The sequence below is a fragment of the Cnephaeus nilssonii genome (assembly GCF_951640355.1).
Source record: "Cnephaeus nilssonii genome assembly, chromosome: 5".
Taxonomy (NCBI): domain Eukaryota; kingdom Metazoa; phylum Chordata; class Mammalia; order Chiroptera; family Vespertilionidae; genus Cnephaeus; species Cnephaeus nilssonii.
Window position 1 is genome coordinate 40189091 of NC_137076.1, and position 23589 is coordinate 40212679.

The following is a 23589-nucleotide window of genomic DNA, read 5'->3' on the forward strand; positions in this document are numbered from 1 at the left end:
GACCCATGTGTCCTACTTCCCCCACCATACCTGCATATGTGTTCATGTGTGCACGTGCACACACTCACACATACACACAACCCAGCTCTCCAAGGGCAACCAGAGCCACCCAAGGAACAGAAAAAATGCTAACAGGGTTGTAAGCCATTCTGATGATTCTCAGAAACAGTAACTGGAAAGTCAAGAGGATGGGTTTTATGATGGCAGAACCATATCACCATATAACACACATGTGATCTTACAACACTGGGATTGATATCTGCAAATATGAAAATCTACCTATTCCCTTACATCCTCCATGACACTCTGTGTGAACAGAAATGCATTCAACCAAATCAGCTGGTTCATTTTCTTGGTTCATTACCTTCCCATCCTATAGTTTAAATTACATACTAGAGACCGTGGTAAGGGTGGAATTCATAGCCAAATGTCAAACTTTTTTTGTTTGTTTGCTTGTTTTTAGAGGTCTTTTTTTTTTTAACATACATATGTATTTTTGATTTTTTATAGAGAGAGAGGAAGGGAGGGGAAGAGAGAGAGAACATCAATGCTACTTCCTGCATGCTCCCTACTAGGGGATTGAAAACAAATCCCAGGCATGTGCCCTAACCAGGAATTGAAACAGCAACCTTTTGGTGCATGGGAAGATGCTCAACCAACTGAGTCACACTGTGGCCAGGGCATCAAACATTTCTATTAGAATCTCTTTGTAGCCACTTTGTCACACTCCCCTGAATGGCCTAGTGCAATAACTACTGCTACAGGAATCTGAGAAGGGTCTTGGATCCCAGAGCTGTCCGCTAATCTGGCATTAGGCATGGGGCTCAGCTGCTGCTTTCTTATATAACATCAACCTTACCCAACCTCACTGTAAATCCTTTTTTCTAGCATTTGCAGCATCATGAGAGGCTGGACTAGGTAGCATTTAACTACATGGTAGAGCTTAAAATTTCCCTTTTGTAAATCACTTCTCTCTATTGGCTGTGTTTCTCTGAGCTCCCCTTGACCTCTTTATCACCAGGAGATTAAAAAAAAACAACAACAAAAAAACTGTTATATCCAGACATGGATCGAAAGTGGGAGCAGTTGTTCTTTCTCTTATGAGACTATTTTGCAATAAAATCTTAATTGTTATTGCTAAACATTCAGGAATTTAATTTTACCAATTATCAAATGCTAACTGGTAATCTGTTTTTATGCTAACTGAGTTACAACAAATTCTACTGTGATATAGTTACATAATCTTCTTACCCAATAAATAATAACTCCATGGAAATGAATAGAGTGTCTTTACTCTACAGTTTTCCTAATTTAATAACCTCTGGATCTACTTCTATTTTACACTATGTACTACATTTAAGCTAAATAGAAGGGGGGGAATGAAGGGCAAGAAAATGTGAAGAGTAATCCTTCATATTTTTCAGAATTCCCCCATGCAAGGGCTTGTGTTGTATTGTTTTTCTGCAAACTAGCTGATTCCTGAGGTTCAACATGGTCTCCCTTGTGTTAGTTGGTAACTAGAACTAGGTAACTGTACATCTCATCATGATACCTTCAAGTGAACCACACTGCACTAACCTTGATAAGTAGAGAAGTCTGCCCAGGGAAGAAATAGTATTTGTGTCCTTCGTCTTGATATTGAGGCATATGATCTCTTGACTCATTGAAAAGCAGTGTTTTTCTGTAAAGCAAAACAATCATTATATATATGTCTTTATTGTTGAAAGTATTACATGTCCCCTTTTATTCCCATTAACCTCCTCCAGCCAACCCCCACCCCCCACCCCAGCCCTTCACCACCCTAAAAACAATCATTCTTTTTAAGATTCAAATAATAATTTTCAAATGAAAGACCAAAAAGTACTTATAAATTTGGAGAATAATCCTGAAGTATATATCTATACTAATAAAAGGGTAATATGCTAATTAGACCAACGTCTTTCTGACATCCTCCGGACATAGCCTCAGAGGCAGAGGTGGTTAGGGGTGATCAGGCCAGCAGGGGAGAGCAGTTAGGGCGATCAGGCCAGTAGGGGAGAGCAGTTAGGGCGATCAGGCAGGCAGGTAGAGTGGTTAGGGGTGATCAGACAAGCAGGCAGAGTGGTTAGAGGTGATCAGGCAGGCAGACAGGTGAGCAGTTAGGAGCCAGCGGTCCCAGATTGCAAGAGGGATGTCCCACAGGGATCAGACCTAAACTGGCAGGTGGACATCCCCCAAGGGGTCCTGGATTGGAGAGGGTGCAGGCTAGGCTGAGGGACACAAATTTCGTGCACTGGGCCTCTGGTGTTACAATAAGTCCTCACTTAAGATCATCAATAGACTCTGTGACTTTAAGCAAAATGGTGAATAACAAAACCAGTTTTATAATATGCTAATTCATATGAATTAAGTTCCTAGGACATCCCTCAATCCTATATAATAAAGAGGTAATATGCAAATTGACCATCACTCCAACACACAAGATGGCTGCCCCATGTGATTAAAGATGCCTCCCCATGTGGACACAAGATGGCTGCCACAAGATGGCTGACAGGGGAGGGACCTGGCCTGCAGGGGAGTGCAGTTGGGGGGGAATCAGGCCTGCAGGGAGGGCAGTTGGGGGCAACCAGGCCTGCAGGGGAGGGCAGTTAGGGGCGACCAGGCTGGCAAGGGAGGGAAGTTAAGGGTGACTGGGCCAGCAGGGGAGGGCAGTTGGGGTGACCAGGCCTGCAAGGAAGGGTAGTTAGGGACAACCAGGCCTGCAGGGGAGGGCAGTTTGGGGGAACCAGGCCGGCAGGGGAGGGCAGTTAGGGGCAACCAGGATGGCAAGGGAGGGCAGTTAGGGGTGACTGGGCCAGCAGGGGAGGGCAGTTGGGGGCGACCAGGCCTGCAAGGGAGCAGGTAGGCGTCAATCAGGCTGACAGGGGAGTGGTTAGGGGTTTATCAGGCTGGCAGGCAGAAGCGGTTAGGGGCAATCAGGCAGGCAGGCAGGCAGGCGAGCAGTTGGGAGCCAGCAGTCCTGGATTGTGAAAAGGGTCCCAGATTGGAGAGGGTACAGGCTGGGCTGAAGGACACACACACACACACACACACACACAAACACAAACACACACACACACACACCTCCTCCCCCCGTGCATGAATTTCATGCACCGGGCCTCTAGTGTTATAATAAAACAACATTGAATGAAACAACATTATTTGAGGACCTGCTGTATTCAAAGTCTTTCAGATTAAGAATATCTCTGAAATACAAAACTAATGTAGCTGTAGTTAATGTGGTTCAGAATTCATCACACTTAAGAAATTCCTCATATGATCAATTACAATTCCATTTTTGTTCAAACATTTATTATATTTTAATTAATTAGATGATGATAAGGTTTAGACACACAAAAAAAGGATTCAGTAGAAAGCCTGTCACTTGTTAGTAATTCAGCTTCATTTACTGGGTGTTTCTAACAGTCAAGGGAATGTTAGGCTCCAAGAACACAAAACAAATAAGACCTGGGTCCTCAATAATTTCACCTCTTTAGAAAGTGCAAAATATATGTAGTAAATAACTACAATATATGGTTAAAAAGTAATAAATGCCTTGACTGATAGATGAAGTCCTAGTATAACTCAGGGGAGAAATAGGATACTTTTTTCCTTGGAGAAATAAGAAAAACTTTGTGAAGAAAAAGATAATCCTATATAATAAAGAAGTGATATGCAAATTGACCCTCATGCCCTCACAAAATGGCTGCCTATGACCAGGCCGGCAGGAGTGTTAGTGAGGGATGACCAAACAACTGAACAATAGGCTGCGTGGGGCAACCAGGCCAGCAGCGGGGTTAGTGAGGGACAACCAAACGACTGAACAGCAGGCTGTGTGGGGTGACCAGGTTGGCAGGGGGGTGCAGTTGGGGGCGACCAGGCCAGCAGGGGGGGCAGTTGGGAGTGACCAGGCTGTCAGAAGGGGGCAGTTGGGGGTGACCAGGCTGGCGGGGGGGGGGGGGCGGGCAGTAAGAGGCAACCAGGCTGGTGGGGGGGGGGGCAGTTAGGGGCAACCAGGCCAGTAGGGAGGGTGCAGTTGGGGGCAACCAGGATGGCAGGGGGGGAAGTTGGGTGTGATTAGGCTGGCAGGGGGGGGCAGTGAGAGGCAACTAGGCTGGCAGGGGGGGGCAGTTGGGGACAACCAGGCCAGCAGGGGGGGCAGTAAGGGGTGATCAGATAAGCGGGGGGGGGGGCAGTTAGGAGCGACCAGGCCAGCAGGGTGGGGGCAGTTAGGGGCGATCAGGTCGGCACACAGAGGCAGTGAGGGGCAATCAGGTCAGCGGGGGGAGGGGGGTAGTTGGGGGTGACCAGGCAGGCAGGCAGGTGATTAAAAGCCAGCCATTCAGGATTGTGAGAGGGATGTCAGACTCCCGGGGATCGGGCCTAAACCAGCAGTCAGACATTGTGGTCCCAGATTGGAGAAGGTATAGGCTGGGCTAATGGGACCCCCCACACACACACACCCCGTGCACAAATTTCATGCATCGCGCCTCTAGTTTCAGATAATCTGTGAACAGTTGTATTTAAACAGATGAAGATGAGACTCGATGTGAGATGAGAGCTCAAGGCAATAAGGAGTAATAAAGGACTTCTCCTAGACTAACACATAGAATGTGAGGCAGCGGCAGTGAACAGGTGAGGAGGTTGGTTGGAGGCAGCTCTGGGGACCTTGAATGCCAGTGTGTACCGCTTGGCTTTATCCTAGGGCAATGTGGACTCACTAAGGAGAGGGTGAGCAGGGCAGCTTTGTGCTTTAGAAAGATGAATGGAGAGGAAGTGGAGGCTCTGAACAGAGCAGTTAGAATGCTTTGGTGATGGTCTGAATTAGGTTAGAGGCAGTGAAGGTAGAGCACATGAAAGGGATGTTAGAGATATTTCCAAGATGGTATCATCAGGGGCTTGGCAACAGACTGTTTCTGGAGCAGGAGCGTAGGAGGAACCAAAAATAAAATGGAGATTTGAAGCCTGGATGACTAAGAGAATTATAGTGTCATTAGCAGAAATAGGAAGAACATAAAACAGAACATTCAGAACAATTCTCATTATTAATGTTGTAATTTTTAAAATTACTTTATTGATTAAGGTATCACATATTTGTCCTCATCCCCCCCCCCCATTCCCATCCCAAATCCCTCCCCACGCATGCCCCCACCCCCCTGTTGTCTGTGACCACTAGTTAGGCTCATATGCATGCACACAAGTCCTTTGGTTGATCTCTCTCCCTTATCCCCACCCTCCCCTACCTTCCCTCTGAGGTCTGACAGTCTGATCGATGCTGTTATTTTTTTTTTTTTAAGTTCTTGTCAGCTCCTACAATTGACATCTCTGTGTATATAGTCATGTACTTTAACAGAAATGTTTTCTTTCAGTGCGTTTGGAATTATTCAATGTTTTCTTGCCCTTGGACTCCCTGACACAGCAGGACTTTAAGAGCTGCTATGATATGAGAATATGCAAAGGCATTTTGTATATTGAAAATAAAATAACACTGAATGGTCTAGCACTTAAAATATAATCAATAATTTATCTTCTGTTGGAAATAGAGACTCAACATATTTGCTATCTTGGCTTATTAATTACTAAAAAGTCTTACTTATTCAAAAATTCCCAAACCAATGACAAGGGGGGAATTATAAAGACATACAAATAACTAGAAATGAAATGGCTTAGTTAGGATGCTTTTGGCTGCCAGTAGGAAAAAAACAAAACAACAACTCAAAATCAGCTAAAAACATTAGGATTTCTTTTGTTCACATAATAAGAACTCTAGAGGTGGTGGGTTTTCCAAATTGATAAAATAATTAGCATAATTGAGTAGCAGGGTTTTCTCCAGCCTTCAATAATGACATTTTCTCTTTTGTCCTTCAAGTAGGTTCCCTCCTGGTCTCCAGGCAGCAAAAGCAACTACACACATCATCTCCTCAGTTGGAAACAGAAAATAAAAAAGAACTCCCTAGGCAGTTTTGCCCAGTGGTTAGAGTGTCAGCGCTCCAACTAAAGGGTCTTGGGTTCGATTTTGGTCAAGGGCAAATACCTCGGTTGCAGGCTCCATCCCCAACCCCAGTCAGGTGTGTGCAGGGGGCAACCAATGGATGTGTCTCTCTCACAACAATGTTTCTCTCTGTCTCTCCCCTTTCCTGCTACTCTCTCTAAAAATTAATGGAAAAATATCCTCGGGCAAAGATTAAAAAAATAAAGACTACTTCTTATTTTTGTTTGTTTGTTTTGTTTGAATTTAAGGATAGGGAAATCTTTCTCAGAAGTACGCCCAGCAGACTTCCTCTCAGGACGGAGTGAAAAGCCCATACCTAGTCAGTCACCAGCTTATAGCAATCATAATAAATACCCTGTTGACAGGGCCAATCACCTCTGAAATCCACAACTATTAAGAGGGGTGACTTCCATTGTGTAGAAGGCCCCCTGGGAAGGCACTTGAGCATTCTATATTGGCCCCTCTTGCCCTTTTGGCCAAGAGGGACCCTCTTCTCACAATCCAATTGCCCACAGCTGTTGCCTGAGCTTTCTGTTCATGCCGAGGTTGAAGCCTCGTGATGACTGGTACCATGGATCTGTCTCTCGCCCAGTGGGGCAAGCTGGGCCCTCCCTGGAGAAGAAACACGGGTTCCCCAAGATATGTGATCAGTGTTGGGGCCCAACCAGCAAGCGAGGGAATCCCAAGGCAGGTAGGTGCTGGGCATGGAGGCAACGGGGGCATAGGCTACCAAGGAGACAGAACTGAATCTCACATCACCCTGCTTGGCCCCGGAGGATGGCTGGTTAGCCAGAGACGGGTAAGATTCCTCAGGGAAGGAACAACCTAAGACAGGCACAGTCACAGAGGGGCCATCAGGAGAGAACTTGGGGGCCAACAGAGGTGGGGCACAGAACCTCACCCCCACAACATTGCAGGGGCCTGAACCTAGCCCCTTCTGAGGGAGGTCTCCTGCCCCCATGGCTGCTTAGCTTCCCATGCCCAGCTCAGATCGGGACCCAGGTGACCGACAGAGACTTGGCCGACAGCAGCTGCCCTCTCACTGCAACAAGACTTGTTTGAGTTGTCTTGTACCCATGGTGTGGTGAAGTGGGTTTTTGATATCTAAATCCAGCCTAGCACCAGGAATGCTCAGGGCCTACACAAGAAAGCAAATAATCCTTTCCACTAATATTTACAGGGTAAAATAAGATTGTTGTTAGAGTATTAAATTTGACAGTAAAATAGTAGTCAAGTTTTCAGGCTAATTTAAATTGGCTCATTGAAATAAGCAGATAATCTAGAAAAATTAATTGTATTGGAAAAAAAGCTGTTCCTAAAGTGTTAACTAAAATTTTTATTGGTAGTTCATCTCATGGTAAAATTGTGTAACATGCAATGAACCTAAAGCAGTCATATTTTAGTGCAAAAAATTAAAATGTAAAAGCTATCAAGACTACATTATAAAAGTTCCAAAAGCCTCCTAATATTTAAATCAAAAAAGTGGGGATAGTAGAAGAATACCATGTAAGGGAAAATATCCTGTAAGTAAATTACATCTAGAAAATTTTTACTTTAGAAAATTAACTTTCGTTTGTAATGCTAACAGCAAGATACCCATGTAAAACATACATGGTGTCAAAACAAGCCAAAGGAAAATCATTTGGGCAAAAAATGAAAAAGGACCAAGTCAAATTTATAGGAAATATTCCTTTATTAACTTTTGGTCGAGAATATGTTTGTATATTTTCAGAAAACAACTCCAAGACCATGTGGATTCCTGCAACAGAGAGGAATTGACAGGACTACTCCAGCCATGAAGACAGAAGAGAAACAGTCCAGAGATGGAAGACGCTGATGTCGCCTTGCCATACTAGCAGTCAGCAGCTGTGCGTCACTGAAGGTTGCCCAGGACCAAACCAGAGAGGGTCAGACCAGCATTACCACCATTTGTCCACCACCCAGAACTGAAATGTCATGGCTGACATGTACACATAAGGAACTGTTTGACATAAAATTGGGTCTCAAAAGAACTGTTGGCCCAGAAAGAAACTCACTACAGACTGATTCATTTGCCTCTCAGCATAACCATTATTGCTTGTCTCATTTTTGGGTCTTATAAGTGTATTTCTAGTAGCACATGATCTCACTCATCTAGGAGAAATGATGAACAACATAGACTGATGAACAAGAACAGACCCGGAGACAAGGAAGTATAAATCAGACTGTCGGACCTCAGAGGGAAGGTAGGGGAGGGTGGGGATAAGGGAGAGAGATCAACCAAAGGACTTGTGTGCATGCATATGAGCCTAACCAGTGGTCACGGACAACAGGGGGTGGGGGCATGCGTGGGGAGGGATTTGGGATGGGAATGGGGGGGGGATGAGGACAAATATGTGATACCTTAATCAATAAAGAAATTTTAAAAAATAAAATAAATTAAAAAAGAGGGTGAGCAAATAACAAGAAGGAAGACAGTAGAGATAGATGGTAGCTGGGTGCCACCCATGGTAGTTGCTATAATTCCAATGGTAGGCAAGAGAGAGAAGGGGGTGGGGGAGAGAACGGGAATAATCAACTTGAGAGTAGATTTTTTAAAAACATTTTATATCAATGAATTCTGAAATTGAGAACAATCTGCCCTTATTTTCTGTCACTCTTTCAGGGGACTTCCATAGAAACTAGGACTGATGGGAATCAAGTTCTTGGCCTCTCTAGCCACAGTCATCGTTTGGGAAGGAATTCTAAGTCACCAGAGAGCTGGCACTTATTCTTGGGAGAATGTGAGAGCAAACCCTCCTCTTGCTGCCAAACTGGCATAGGATACTGCAGGCACTCTGCAAATGAACAGTACTCAATAAACAAGCTGAGGGAAAGAGCTTCAAGTTCTAAATGCCCCCTGGAGAAAAGAGAGAAGGCAGTTCCTGGGAACAGTGAACAAACAGTCAGGAAAGCAGAATCATTGATTTCTATCATGAATGACTAATGATCATGACGGTGTGATTCAGAATAGAAATGCAGGTTCTGCAGCCTAAAGAATGACTGGCCCTATCTCCTTGACGTCTCATTTACACTCACTTGATAAAAGCATCTCCATAAATTAGACTGTCGCGGATTTGTTTAAACCTGTTCCTGAAAGTATTTACCCATGAATCCAATGTTCATTTCCATTTGTCATGCAACCAAGACTTTTCTTACTTCATTATACATGTCTAAAGCTTTGGGTAAGATAAGTACTGCATACATAGCTGAGCTCTTGGTATCTTCACATCAATGCACATGATCCTTTTAGCATGTCAGCTATGGTGCATTTGCCATCACTTTGACCTTGAAAATTTCATGCCAAAATGTCCAAACCCACTGACTGGGCATCTATTCTTAACAGCAAATTTATAGACTGCCCTGTCTCAATTCACTGGGTCACATACAAGCCCTACCACAGCCAACAAAACCAATTCCCTTCCATGTGTAGCTAACATTCTAGGGGGAGGAAACAGATAGTAAACAAACAAATATGTAAGCTATCAGAAAGTGATAAAGTGCTAAAGCAAAGAATAATGCTGGGTAAAGAGAAAAGGAAGTATGGTAGATGGGGACAGGCCCCTATTCCATTTGTAGTGGTCTTTATATGAATACCCCAGTAATAAAGTAGTATTTGAGTAGAACTCTGAGGGCAAAGCAGTATCTGAAGGAGGAACTTTATAGGCAGAGGGAATAACAAGTACAAGATCCCTGGAGAGGACAGCGCTTGGTGTGTTTCAAGAACAGCAAAGAAACAGTGTGAGTAGGTGATGGGGGAGTAGCAGGAGGTAAGAAACAAGAGGCACATCTCATAGGTCCTCGTCAGCAATTTTCAGAACCATGACTTTCATTCCAGATGGCATGACATTGTCAGTCTTTGATCACAAGAAGGATAGTTGCTGCTAGAGAGAAAAAAAACTTCCAGAAATCCCTGGCAGATCTGAAACCTCTATCCATTTTCAGTATGTCAGGGTCCTAAGCAAGCCACCTTATTATAGCTGCCAAGAGACTATTCTTTTTCTAGGACTAAGGGCACTGAAACTGGCCATCAGGTGAATAACGGGGGGGGGGGGGGGGGGGGCGGGGGGGAGGAAACTAAGAGTACATGCTACTCATGGTGACTACTCGGGAAACTTAAAAGTTGAGAATGATCGCCTGGCCAGCATAGTGCAGTGGTTAAGGAGGTCAGGGTTCAATTCCTGGTCACAGTATATGCTCTGGTTATGGGCTTGATCACCTGTTGTAGGGCATACAGGAGGCGGCCAATCAATGATTCTCTCTCATCATTGATATATCTCTCTTCCTCTCTGAAATCAATAAAAATATTTTTTTGAAGTTGAGAATTATCATATACAAAGAGCGACATTTTACGGGGAGGCTCAGGTTTTTAAATCCCACCTGTGTACAAATTTATTCTTTATGAATAGCTTTCCACCTAGATGCCCATGTTTTATCTGGAAATGGTATCTTGTCATTACTTCATACTCTTCAGCTATTTTAAAGATCAGTGGGGAAATATAACTTCAACCATCATGAGATCCCAGAATATTAGAGGTATATGGTATTATCAACCACAATTGTAGCCATTACTATAAAATGCTGGAAGACCTTGAGCTAGAGTTACCCAACTAAGCTATGTGTGAATTCCTGACCTATAGAAATTGCAAAATTAGAAATTCTTGTTGATGTATCCTATATAATAAAGAGGTAATATGCAAATTGACCATCACTCCAACACACAAAATGGCTGCCCCCATGTGGTCAAAGATGGCCGCCCCATATGGACACAAGATAGCTGCCACAAATGGCCAGCAGGGGAGGGAAGTTGTGGGCAATCAGGCCAGCAGGCGAGGGCAGTTGGGAGGGACCAGGCCTACAAGGGAGGACAGTTGGGGGTGACCCAAACTGCAGGGGAGGGCAGTTGGGAGCAACCAGGCCTATAGGGAAGGGCAGTTGGGGGGGACCAGGCCTGCAGGAGAGGGCAGTTCAGAGGGGCAAGGCCTGCAGGGGAGGGCAGTTGGGAGAGACAAGGCCAGCAGGGGAGGGCAGTTGGGAGAGACAAGGTCTGCAGGGGAGGGCAGTTGGGGGGGACCAGGGGAGGGCAGTTGGGGGTGACCCAGACTGCAGGGGAGGGCAGTTGGGGGTGACCCAGACTGCAGGGGAGGGCAGTTAGGGGCAATTGGGCTGGCAGGGGAGCAGTTAGGCGTCAATCAGGCTAGCAGGGGAATGGTTAGGGGGTGATCAGGCTGACAGGCAGAAGCGGTTAGAGGCAGGCAGGCAGTCGAGCAGTTGGGAGCCAGCAGTCCTGGATTGTGAGAGGAATGTCCAACTGCCCATTGGTGGGATCAGGCCTAAACGGGCAGTCGGACATCCCTTGAGGGGTCCCAGATTGGAGAGGGTGCAGGCTGGGCTAAGGGACACCCTCCCCCATGCACGAATTTCGTGCACCAGGCCTCTAGTATGTATGTATGTGTGTGTGTATGTGTGTGTGTGTGTATATATATATATATATATATATATATATACACACACACACACATATATATACACATACACACACACACATATACACACATACATACATATATGTTAAAATATATATAAAATGCTAGAGAACTTGCTTTTTGTGGTTTTTTTGTGTATTTATTTGCTAATGAGGTGTAAATATCAAATATCAGGGGAGGAAATGTACTGAATCACCAGGTTGAAATCTCTCAGGGGCTGAGACACATTTCCATTGGTTTCCCACATAACTATTTTAGGCCATAGTGTTTCTACAGATTAGACTTGTGCCTAATCATACAATCAGACTGCTTTATCCACCCAGATGCATATGGGCAAAAATAGTAATTCTACACCAAGTTATTCTTAGCTTTTGCTGCCTAAATCATGTCTAAGATCTATTTGTTTTTAGAAGTGATATTGACATAATAAAATGACAACGAATTTGAATATATTCTTCCTAGCCTATGCTCCTATTAGCAACTCTCAGAAATTCTCTCATAAATAAACAAGGTATTATTCCTTAATCATTATCAGTTTCCTATAAAACCTGAACCTTTAAGGAAGTTTGACTTTCTGTTCGAATAACAAGCTTTTTAGTTATAAGACACTGGTATTAAATGTAGCTACTAACTATAACTTTAAGTCTAGAGCTCTCAAATTGAAGCCAATCACCCAGCAGGATAAGAGATTCTGAAACAGTAAGAATTGCATCCTATCTAATAATAGACAAATATGCAAATTGACCATACCTCCGACACGCCCACAAGCCACGCCCACCATCCAATCACGCCCAAATTAACCCAACCAAGATAGCTACAGCCACAGAGAGCAAGGTTTCCTAGGTAACAGAGGAAGCCAAGCTTTCTGCCTGCCCTTGCCAGGCCTAAGCCTCCACTCAAGCTACAAAGTTTCAATTATAGAAGGTAAACAAATTCAAACAAATGGCGGCAGAACGGAGCTTGAGAGAGCAGGCCAGGGTTGCCGCTGGCAATAGGGGAAGCAAAGCTTTCCGCACACCCTGGCCGGGCCCACCTGCTTAAGGCAACAAAGTTTCAATTATAACCCCAACACAAATGGCTGCCGGCCTCGGAGGGAGCCCTAGGCTTGGCTCCGCTCCAGGCTACAAAGTTTCAATTGTAGAAGGAAAATAAATTCCAGATACCAGGGCCTCTGCTTGCATTGCCAGGGCCTCCGCTTGCGTTGCAAACCACCACAGGCCCCTCGCTCAGGCCGCCCCACACCCCAAGGGAACCCCCACCTGATCCGGGACGCCCTTCAGGGCAAACCACCTGGCCCCCACCCATGCACCAGGCCTCTATCCTATCTAATAAAAGAGTAATATTCAGATTGACCATCACTCCAACACACAATATGGCTGCCCCCATGTGATCAAAGATCCTGCCCCCATGTGGACACAAGATGGCCACCACAAGAATGCCAGCAGGAGAGGGCAGTTGGGAGGCACCCGGCCTGCAAGGGAGGACAGTTGAGAAGGATCAGGCCTGCAAGGGAGGGCAGTTGGAGGTGATCAACCCTGCAGGAGAGGGCAGTTAGGGGTAACCAGGCCGGCAGAGGAGGGAAGTTGGGGGCAAACAGGCTGGCAGCAGAGTGGTTAGGGGGTGATCAGGCTGGCAGGCAGAAGCGGTTAGGGGCAATCAGGAAGGCAGGCAGGCAAGCAGTTGGGAGCCAGCAGTCCTGGATTGTGAGAGGGATGTCCGACTGCCCGTTTAGGCCCGATCCCACCGGGCTCTAGTGGCTCTAAACGGGCAGTCGGACATCCCTCAAGGGGTCCCAGATTGGAGAGGGTACAGGCTGGGCTGAGGGACAACCCCCCTCCATGCACGAATTTCATGCACCGGGCCTCTAGTATTACATGAAGTATTAATATTGGGACAATCAAGTTCATGGTATAACATGACAAATGCCCTTTATCTAACAGGGATCATGATATAAATGTGAAGTGACTGTGCATTTAATTGGAGTGATCATTTGGGAAGTTTTATTTTACTTGCTTTTAAATAAGCTTTAAGTCTTAAGAAAACCATTTTAAACCACCTGAAATATTTTCTATTAGTGGACAGAATATAACTATACTAATTTGAAATGTAGCTATAATAACAAATGGTGTTTCATTATTCAGAAGGTATGAGTTGGGTGTTACTTTTAAAGATAGTATCTGGTGTTTTTCCACATTAACAATACAGGTTTAACAGGAATTACTGGCCCAATTAATCCTTTTATGAAATGGCATCTTGAGGAAATCAGGCCAAATTAAGTATGTGTGTGTTAAATATTTAATATTTTTAATTTAAAATGTTAATTTTATAAATTACAGTTGACATTCAATATTAGATTACTTTCAGGTGTACAGCATAGTGCTTAGAGATTTACAGAACTTACAAAGTGATTTCCCAGGTAAGTCTTGAACTTACCTGATACCATATGTAGTTATCACAATATTATTTATTGAATATATTCCCTAAACTGTATTTTGTTTACACCCCTATGACTATTTGTAACTGCCAATTTATACTTCTTAGTCCCTTTTCCTTTTTTATCCAGCCTCCTAACCCCCTGAAATATGTAATCTTGCTTTTGTCTGTTTACCATATTTTCTTTCATCTACTCCCTGATACCCCTGCTTTCACTAACTTTCTATCTTATACCCCATTTCCACTAAGTCTTAGGCTTTTCCAGCTAGCCAGCAAATCTCCAAGTAAGTTTGATCCTGATAACTTTCTTTTTTAAAAAAACACACATTTTATTTATCTTTTTAAATATATTTTTATTGATTTCAGAGAAGGGAGAGACAGAAACATCAATGCTGAGAGAGAATCACTGATCAGCTGCCTCCTGCATGCCCCCAACTGGGGATCGAGCCCTTGACATGTGCCCTTGACCAGAATTGAACCCAGGACCCTTCAGTCCGCAGGCAGATGCTCTATCCACTGAGCCAAACTGACCAGGGCTAAAAAAAACACACATTTGAAAGTCTTTTTTTTTTTTTTAACTGAGGATATTTTTTCATTGATTTTTAGAGAGAGTGGGAGAGGGAGAGACAGAGAGAAACATCAATGTGAGAGAAACATCAATGTGAGAGAAACACATCAATTGGTTACTTCCTGTACAGGCCCTGGCCAGGGCCCAGGCCAGGGAGAAGCCTGCAACCTAGGTACATGCCCTTGACCGGAATCGAACCTGGGGGGATCCTTTGGTCCACAGGCTGACGTTCTATCCACTGAACCAAACTGGCTAGGCCTGATAACTTTTTAAACAAGATCAAAGAAATTTCACTGATGGTGAAATTTCTGGCACATGGTTTTAGGCAATTGGACCCAGGAGGGGTGGTTGGCAGGAATTTAAAATGAGGTTTTGAATCCTCACCTGCCTACTCTTAGGTTCTCAAGGTAGAGGCAAAGATTATTAAGAACACCATCATTACTGCTTTTGCCTATCACAAATGTTTGCCAGACCAACCCCCTCACAGTGAATGCCCTTAAAATAGATAAGCCAGAGACACTGACTCACTCTGACCTCTCATTCTGTCAATAAAATATTAATAAATATCAACAACTTAGGATGCAGTTACTGGAAACAATGGCAAAACAAAAGGCTCATTTTACAATGACAGATAAAAGTAACTTTTAAATCAGATCAGATTGAAGCACTGACAATATTTAATAAAATGTTTCTAAGCAATAGGATAGAAGAATCAAAGAGTTTTAATAGAGCTGACATTAATAGAATAAAAAGGAATAAAAAAATAACCTCATTTTCTTATCAGCAATTCAGTCCATAAAGTAAAACAAACTCCTTTCCCAAACTCAATCTATTGAACAATAATCTCCTTCCAAATATCCCATGTATGGTCTCGGCATAAATGACCATACTAGTAGCCAAGTTTTAATACGCATGAAAAAGTTGGAGAGTAAGTGCTGGGAATAGTGATAATTTAAATATTCTGACCCTACAACATATCCTTTTTCAACCCTTGGTCCTCAAGATAACTTATAAATAAAAAGGAATTCCCTTTTATGTAAGTTTTAGGCCCATCTATAAGGGATGTTTTGAAATTCCATTGCTGGTGGCATCCTAGCTTGCCAGCAAGAAAGATTTTCTAAGGAGAATCAAAATATCTATAATAGACCTAAATCAGTCCTTAAGAGATTCTAGTCTAGGAGAGAATATGTGGTCTTTCTAGGTCATCTGACTGCCACTTGTAGATACATTTTCCCTCCACTAAGTCTTTGAAATTATAACTTAGAAATCAACGAAAATTCTCATTAGCTTTTCCAAGAGAGGAATACAGTGTGTGTGTGACTACCGTTTTGAAATAACAGTCTGTAGGGAAGGCTTGTGGCATACAAATGTGCACTCTGTTCTTTTTTTACTACACACACACACACACACACACACACACACACACACACAGGCATGCACACACGTATAAAAGGAGGCCCCTGTGCCAGCCATTAGTCAGATTGACAAGCCAGTACTGGATTCTTTGGTTTCTTCATTTCTGCTGTCAGCTGGAGGAAGGTATAGAGACTCAGCATAGGGGACTGTGCAGATCATTTCATTGGAGAAAAAGACACTTCGTGAAATACATACGTACACATATGCAGAAAGCATAGTTTTTAGGAAACTCACCCAAAATAAATATTTCCTATTTCCAGTTAAGCTCACCAGACATGACTTGTAAGAGTAAGGGCACATGACTTTGTCCCATCAAGTTCCAGCCTAGTGATCACATATCTCCTGCCGAAATGAGCCTGACTTTTCTCCCATGGCCTGTCTTTATAGACCCTATATACAAATTCTAGAACTATTGCTTTGCTCTTTCAAACAATCTTCAATTTCAAAACAAGCCATTTAACTGAGTCCAGTCTTTTTTGGGTGAGTCTACTTGGTGAACATTTTTGAGACAGGAGCTTAATGTTATGGTTTTCATTGTTTTTATTATTCTTATCACTTTCTAATATATCTCAGTGAAAGCATAAAGTCATCACAAAGTAAAGTGTTTAAATTTTGTATAGAAAATGATTAGCACAACGTCCATTTAAAATCACTTCCAAAGATCAAAAATTAAGCTGCCACTGCCGTACTATTTTTCCAAGGTAGCCATTATAGTGTGCCTCCCTCCACCCCCTCTTTTTTTTATTTTTATTTTTTTTAAATATATTTTATTGATTTTTACAGAGAGGAAGGGAGAGAGAGAGTTAGAAACATCGATGAGAGAGAAACATCGATCAGCTGCCTCCTGCCCACCCCCTACTGGGGATGTGCCCGCAACCAACGTACGTGCCTCTGACCGGAATCGAACCTGGGACCTTTCAGTCCGCAGGCCGACGCTCTATCCACTGAGCCAAACCAGTTTCGGCCCCTCTTTTTTTTAAATCATTATGTATCTTGGGTTCTACAGTAAGTACATGAAGAAGTAAGAGATGTGAGACTAAAATTGAGTGCAAGGTTAATGTTCTTTTACTCAGCCTCCAACCCCAATACTCTGCTAATATAACCATGTTTCATTTTGCAAATATAATGTGTTTTCATTCAGAAATATTGCCTACATTAGTGCTGTCCGTCCTGGTGTCAGCATGTATACTTAAATAGCACCACACCACACAGCAAGGTCTTAGTCAGCCACAGCTCAGAGCAGTAAAAAACAGAGCTGAATTGATGGGGATATTAAACTGCTTCTTATTATATACTGCATTTTATTTTTGAGAGCCAAACTACAAAAAAAAAAAAAAAAAGGCTTTACATTGTTCTAGATTAGCATTAGCCTTAAAACATCTCATGTAGGTAAGCCAACCAATTTTATCTAACCTGGGGAGTGCCCTGCAGATAAATCCTGAGTGGCAGCACATGAGACACCCCCATTGCTTGCTTCTTCAAGAGCCCAGGCTCTTAGGTTGTCATTTAGGAGATTCAGAAGTGGTGCTGAGCCTTAAAATACTCTCTCCAGGCACAAGAACTTTAGGAAGCAATGAAGACCACTGAATTGAGATGCAAGAGACTTGTTTCCTAATCTGGTTCAGCCAGTAACTAGCTACGTGAGTGATGCAAACACAATTTAGATCACACTTACTGCCATTTCAGATTCCCTAAGTGGCTCCCATACAGACCAAATTCAAGGCCACACTGTCTGAGGGGTGACTACCTGCTCTGTACCTTAGGGCTGCCATCTGCCAGCTGTATGACCCTGGCAAGCTGCTTACTCTCTCTGAGGCTCAATTTCTAATCTGCAAATGAGAGGTTATAACAATGACTACCTTGTAGAGCTGTGGTGAGAACTGAGTTGAAATCACCATATTCAGGTACTACAGTACCTGAAAAAGAGTAAATGCTATGTGGTTGTTAAAGAAAAAAAAAAAATAGTCCCTTCACATTAAATCCCAACTTTAAACCCAGCTGTTCCACAACACTTTCCCAAATAAATGAATATAGTTTAAAAATTACACCATATTACCCAAAGCAATCTATAGATTCAATGCAATCCTGATTAAAATACCAATGGCATATTTCAAAGACCTTTTCTCTGAGGATGCGGAGAAAAGGGAATCCTCGTACACTGCTGGTGGGAATGCAGACTGGTGCAGCCACTGTGGAAAACAGTGTGGCGTTTCCTCAAAAAATTAAAAATGGAACTCCCATTTGACCCAGTGATCCCACTTCTAGGAATATATCCCAAGAAACTAGAAACACCAATTAGATGGTAAGGGAGATTAAACCCTTATTGGAGATAACATTGGCAGTACTATTTCTCAGTTTTTAAATGAAAGCATTTACATTTTCAATAAATTATAAGGTATTTACATTTTTTCCCTAGAGAAACTGTAATATCTGTCAAATATAAATAAAAAATAAAATTGTATTTTCTGTGTGTAGTAAATAAAATATCACATAACTATTTTAAAAGTAAAAAAAATAATAATAATGGGCAATTGTTGAGTTAACAGTTCAGATGTATTCAGGGTGTCTAAAAACAATGAAATGGATTTCCTTTGATTCTTGATTCACTTCACTGTCACATCTGTATTCCTTTCTCTGTATTTACGTATCGCCTGTGTATGTTGTCCCCTTTGAGGAATCACTTCTCACCCACTCCACTTCTCCTGGCAAATGTCTGCTTCTTTCAAGATGCAGCCCAAATACCATCTCTTCTGTGAAAACTTCATTGATTCCCCAACCTAGTAAAGCACTCTCTTTTCATAGTCGTTTTTTAAAAAAGGAACACAAGTTTTTTTTTTGTTTTTTTTTTTTACATTCCTCTCATTGAAATTTAGGGCCTATGTCCCCTCCCCTTGCTTCTGGGTGAGCTTGTAGCTGTTTCATCCAATAGAGTATTGGGGCTGAAGTGATACTAGAATCTTATGAGGCTGGGTTATAAAAGGTGATGCGGCTTCCATGCTGCTTGCTGGAACACACGCACTTGGAGCCTGAGGCTGCCATGTTGTGAGGAGACCTGGCGCTGTGGAGAGGCCATGTATATGCATCCTGGTCAGCAGTCCTACTCATGGTGTCTTCCCTGACTTTGTGGAACACACACAAGACATCTCTTCACTATCTCTTCTGTGCCCTCTCCAAAGTCCTAACCCACCAAATCTGTGCAAATAATAAAATGGTTTCTTTATGCCACTAAGTTCTAGGCTAATTTCTTACACAGCAAAGTAACTAGAACAATTTTCTATTATTCCAAAACCCTTTATATATACCAACATTACAGCACTCAATAACATTGAAGAAGAAGAATTTTTAATTGTTCCACTCACTGGATTGAGAGCTCCCTGAAGGAAGGAACTCTGCTTTATTCATCTTTGTGGGGGTTTTTTTCTTTTTTAATTTATTGGGGGTGACACTGGTTAATAAAATTATATAAGTTTTAGGCATACAATTCTACAATACATCTTCTGTATATTGTACTGTGTGTTTCTCACCCCAAGTTAAGTCTCCTTCCATCACCATTTATCCCCCATTTACATTCTTCTACCTCCCTCTACACACCCTTCCCTTTGGCAATCACCATACTGTTGTCTATATCCATGAGTTTTTCTCTTTTTTTTTTCCTTTGCTTCATCCCTTCACCCAGCCTCCAAGCTTCTCCCCTCTGACAGCTGTCAGTCTGTTCTCCATCTTTGTATGCCTAGCGCCAAATAAAGTGCCTGGCACATTATACATGCTCAATCTATGTTTGTTGAATAAATTATTTATCAGAGGGCACAGATGTCAAATAATATTAAAGTAGAAGATAATTTATATTTATAATCACCAAAAAGTTTTATCCAGTGCTTCAACTTCTATGAATTCTCAGAAATGTATATAATCAATGGCAGTGCTTGTATATTTGCATCTATATTTAATGCATGTGAATGTATACACATTATGTGTGCAATAGCTCACCCCAGACTCCCTGCCCCCACCTCACCAGCACCTAAATATCTATTGGGCTCTTTAGTTGCTTAGAGAAACCTCTTCTTTCTTCCCTCCCACATAAATCATGCCTGAACATAAAGACCTTCTTGAAGTCATCCCCACTAAATCAGCACAGATGACGACAAAAGAGCTGGCTTCTGGCTTCTGAGCCAAGCAGGCAATTTCACTGTAAGATTCTTAACACATTCTTTTATGGAGTATGCACATACCCTCTAACTCACAGTGGCTTGCATATTGTTCTCTATTTTTATGCAGTCTAAGCCAGGAAAGTACAGAGTTGATGTTTTCATTGCTTGCTTTAGCTGACTATATATAGATGCATATTATATGCTCACATCTCACAACAATATGTAACATTTATATGTACACTAGAGGCCCAGTGCACGAAATTTGTACATGGGTGGGTGGGTCCCTCAGCCCAGCCTGCACCCTCTCCAATCTGTACTGCTGGCTCCCAACCACTCACCTGCCTGCCTGCCTGATTGCCCCTAACCGCTTCTGCCTGACAGCCTGATCAACGCCTTACTGCTCCCCTGCTGGCCCGACTACCCCTAACTGCTCTCCCCTACCGGCCTGGTCACCCCTAAATGCCCTCCCCAGCTGGCCTGGTCACCCCTAACTGTCCTCCTCTGCTGGCCTGGTTGCCCCCAATTGCCCTCCCCTGCAGGCCTGGTCACCCCTAACTGTCCTCCCCTGGCACCCTGGTTGCCCCCAATTGCCCTCCCCTGCTGGCCTGATTGCCCTAACTGCCCTCCCCTGCCAGCCTGGACACCCCTAACTATCCTCCCCTGCAGGCCTGGTCACCCCTAACTGTCCTCCCCTACCGGCGTCCCCCCCAACTGCCCTCCCTTTTAGACCTGGTCCCTCCCAACTGCCCTCCTCTGCTGGCCTGATCACCCACAACTGCCCTCCCCTGCCAGCCATCTTGTGGTGGCCATTTTGTGTCCACATAGGGGCAGCCATCTTTGACCACATGGGGGCAGCCATCTTGTGTGTTGAAGTGATGGTCAATTTGCATGTTACCTCTTTATTACATAGGATTCACACCAAGTTTTCTCCATCCAGTGAGCAGCCTGATTTGGCTGACTCTAGCGCAGAGCTCCTGGTACTATCCCAGGAGTGTTGTTCACTTGCTCCTCCATGTGCTATCCTGAAGAAACCTTTGCCAGCCCTGCCAAATGCCAAGCAGAAGCTTCATTCTGCCTTCATTTGTTTTTTCTGGGGTTAAGGTAAATCCTTGATTCAGTGTCTATAATCAAACCAATTTTGCCACTTCTCAAATGTCTAATTCTACAAATATAATTCCAAGAAGCCCCGTGAGTCAACAAGATTGTAAAGGGCCTGAGATTCAGGTATACACGAACCCTGGCCAGGTAGCTCAGTTGATTGGAGCGTCATCCCACATACCGAAAGGTTGCAGGCTCAATTCTGAGTCAGGGCACATATCTAGGTTGTGGGTTCAATCCCTAGTCAAGGTGCATACAGGGGGCAACTGATCAATGTTTCTCTCTCTCCCTTCTTCTATCTCTAAAATCAATTAAAAAAAAAAAACACATATCTTTGGGTGAGGATTAAAAAGGAAAGAAAAATAAAATAAAGCATACATGAAATTTATTCAAAACTGACACCACAGCCTGAGATTGGCACATCTGAAAGTATGCCAGTCTCTGAACTATGAAAAGTGGAAGGTGGAATTGTCAGGGATGGAAAGTGGTGAGCCATGGACAGAGAAAACCTAGGAAGATCAGGCACTGACCTGTGGGCTCTGGCCTGAAAAGAGGCCATATTCAGGGACCTATAAGACAAATAAAAGAGGGGTCAAAAATTTACTGAGCACCAGTTAATTGTGTGCCAGGAATTTTTCTAGGTACTTTACTTATTGGGTCATGTGCTTTATGTCACCTCATGATAAGTCATTTGCTGCTGGTGAGCCTGTTTCATCATTGGGGCAATGGCTCTCCCTTCCAAGCCTATTTCACCTCACTCCCATCTTTTACGCTCAACACTGTCCTCTTCCCTTCACTGAGATCGGCTGTTTGGTATAAACTCACTCTACCTCTAAATTTCTCATTATTTTCACTTATGCTTGTCATTGTTTTTCTTTCTTGACTTCAGAAAAACTTTCCAAGGCTCCATCTTTAATACCAATTTTCTTCTCACTTGTATCTTCAAATATTACCTCTGAATTGACCCTTTCCCATCAGCCTATAAATTTTCTTAAATCTAGAAACACCTCCATTGACTGATATCTCCTCCAGAGACTCTCTTCTATGTCTACCCCAAGAAATGTCAGCCCCCAGAGCATGATGCTCAATATAGTTGAAAGAATTTTCCCAGCTTTATCTTCCACTTCCCTCCATTCATACCATATTTTCTAGATCCATCAGATTACTAGTTTTTCTCTACTGTATGCCTCAAACTGCAGTGTCTTTGCATATATACATGTTCTCTTCCCTCTGCCTTCTCCATTGTAATCTTACTCCTCCTAGTAAATCTTACATTGTACTTCCTCCAAAAATACTCAAGATTTGCCAGAACAGAAAAACAGACACACAGACCAATGGAATAGAATTGAGAGTCCAGAAATAAACCCACACATTGGTGGACAACTAATTTATGACAAAAATGGAGAAAGTCTGTTCAATAAATAGTGTTGGGAAATCTAGACAACCGCAGGCAAAAGAATGAATCTAGATTCACTATCTTATACCATATACAAAAATTAACTCAAAATAGATAAAAGACTTGAATGTAAGACCTGAAACCATAAAATACATAGAAGAAGAAAGCATCTTAAGTTGGAAACAGTAAGATCTGTAGAGTACCTGGTTATATTATTATGTATAATAAAAATGGAAAACTATAATAATGGTGAAAATCTGTGTAAGAGTAAACTCTTCCTTATCATATTTAGAAATAAACTCATTCAGAAATCTTAGGGCTGTGGAAGATGAGGAGTATGGTTTCTGGATTTCCTGCCTTAGTAGGGTTTAGCAATATTGGGTTTGGGAATAACCACTGAAGATTACAACCCCACCACAGGGTCAGTATACACAAAGATAATACTCTTTACAGTTCCAAACATTTGCAAGCCTTTTTACAAGAACTTTGCTCCTCATGCCTCCAACAGGCAAAGTTGTAACAGGTTATAATTTCAAGGAAATGTCTCATTTTCCTAGCTTCTAGCATCATAGTAGGGCAAAAAGAAGGATCAATGAAAATTAATCTGAGTGAAACTCCAATTCAATGATTTAAGATATTTAGATGCACACTTAAACTCACCTGAAACTCTTTTGCTTCTAAAATCTCAGTTCTAGAGCTAAAAACACCATATGTATGATAAATATATGTATAATAAATAAACCGACTCTATTTTATTATGTTTTGGTTGTGATAGCAAAAACCATTTTCTCCTATGAATCATTTATTCAAATGAATACCCCTTCTTTATAGTCCATATCCCAATCTATACACAAATTTGGAATCTGATCCCACTACTCAACTGAAACTGTTCTCAACATGGTCAATTAAACACCGATTACATCAAAATGTTTATGAGAGTTTAAGGAAAGGGCTTTCACAGTCTGATGCTAGAGTACGGTTCATTTCTGTTTGCAGCCACTCTTGTTTTGTCTCCT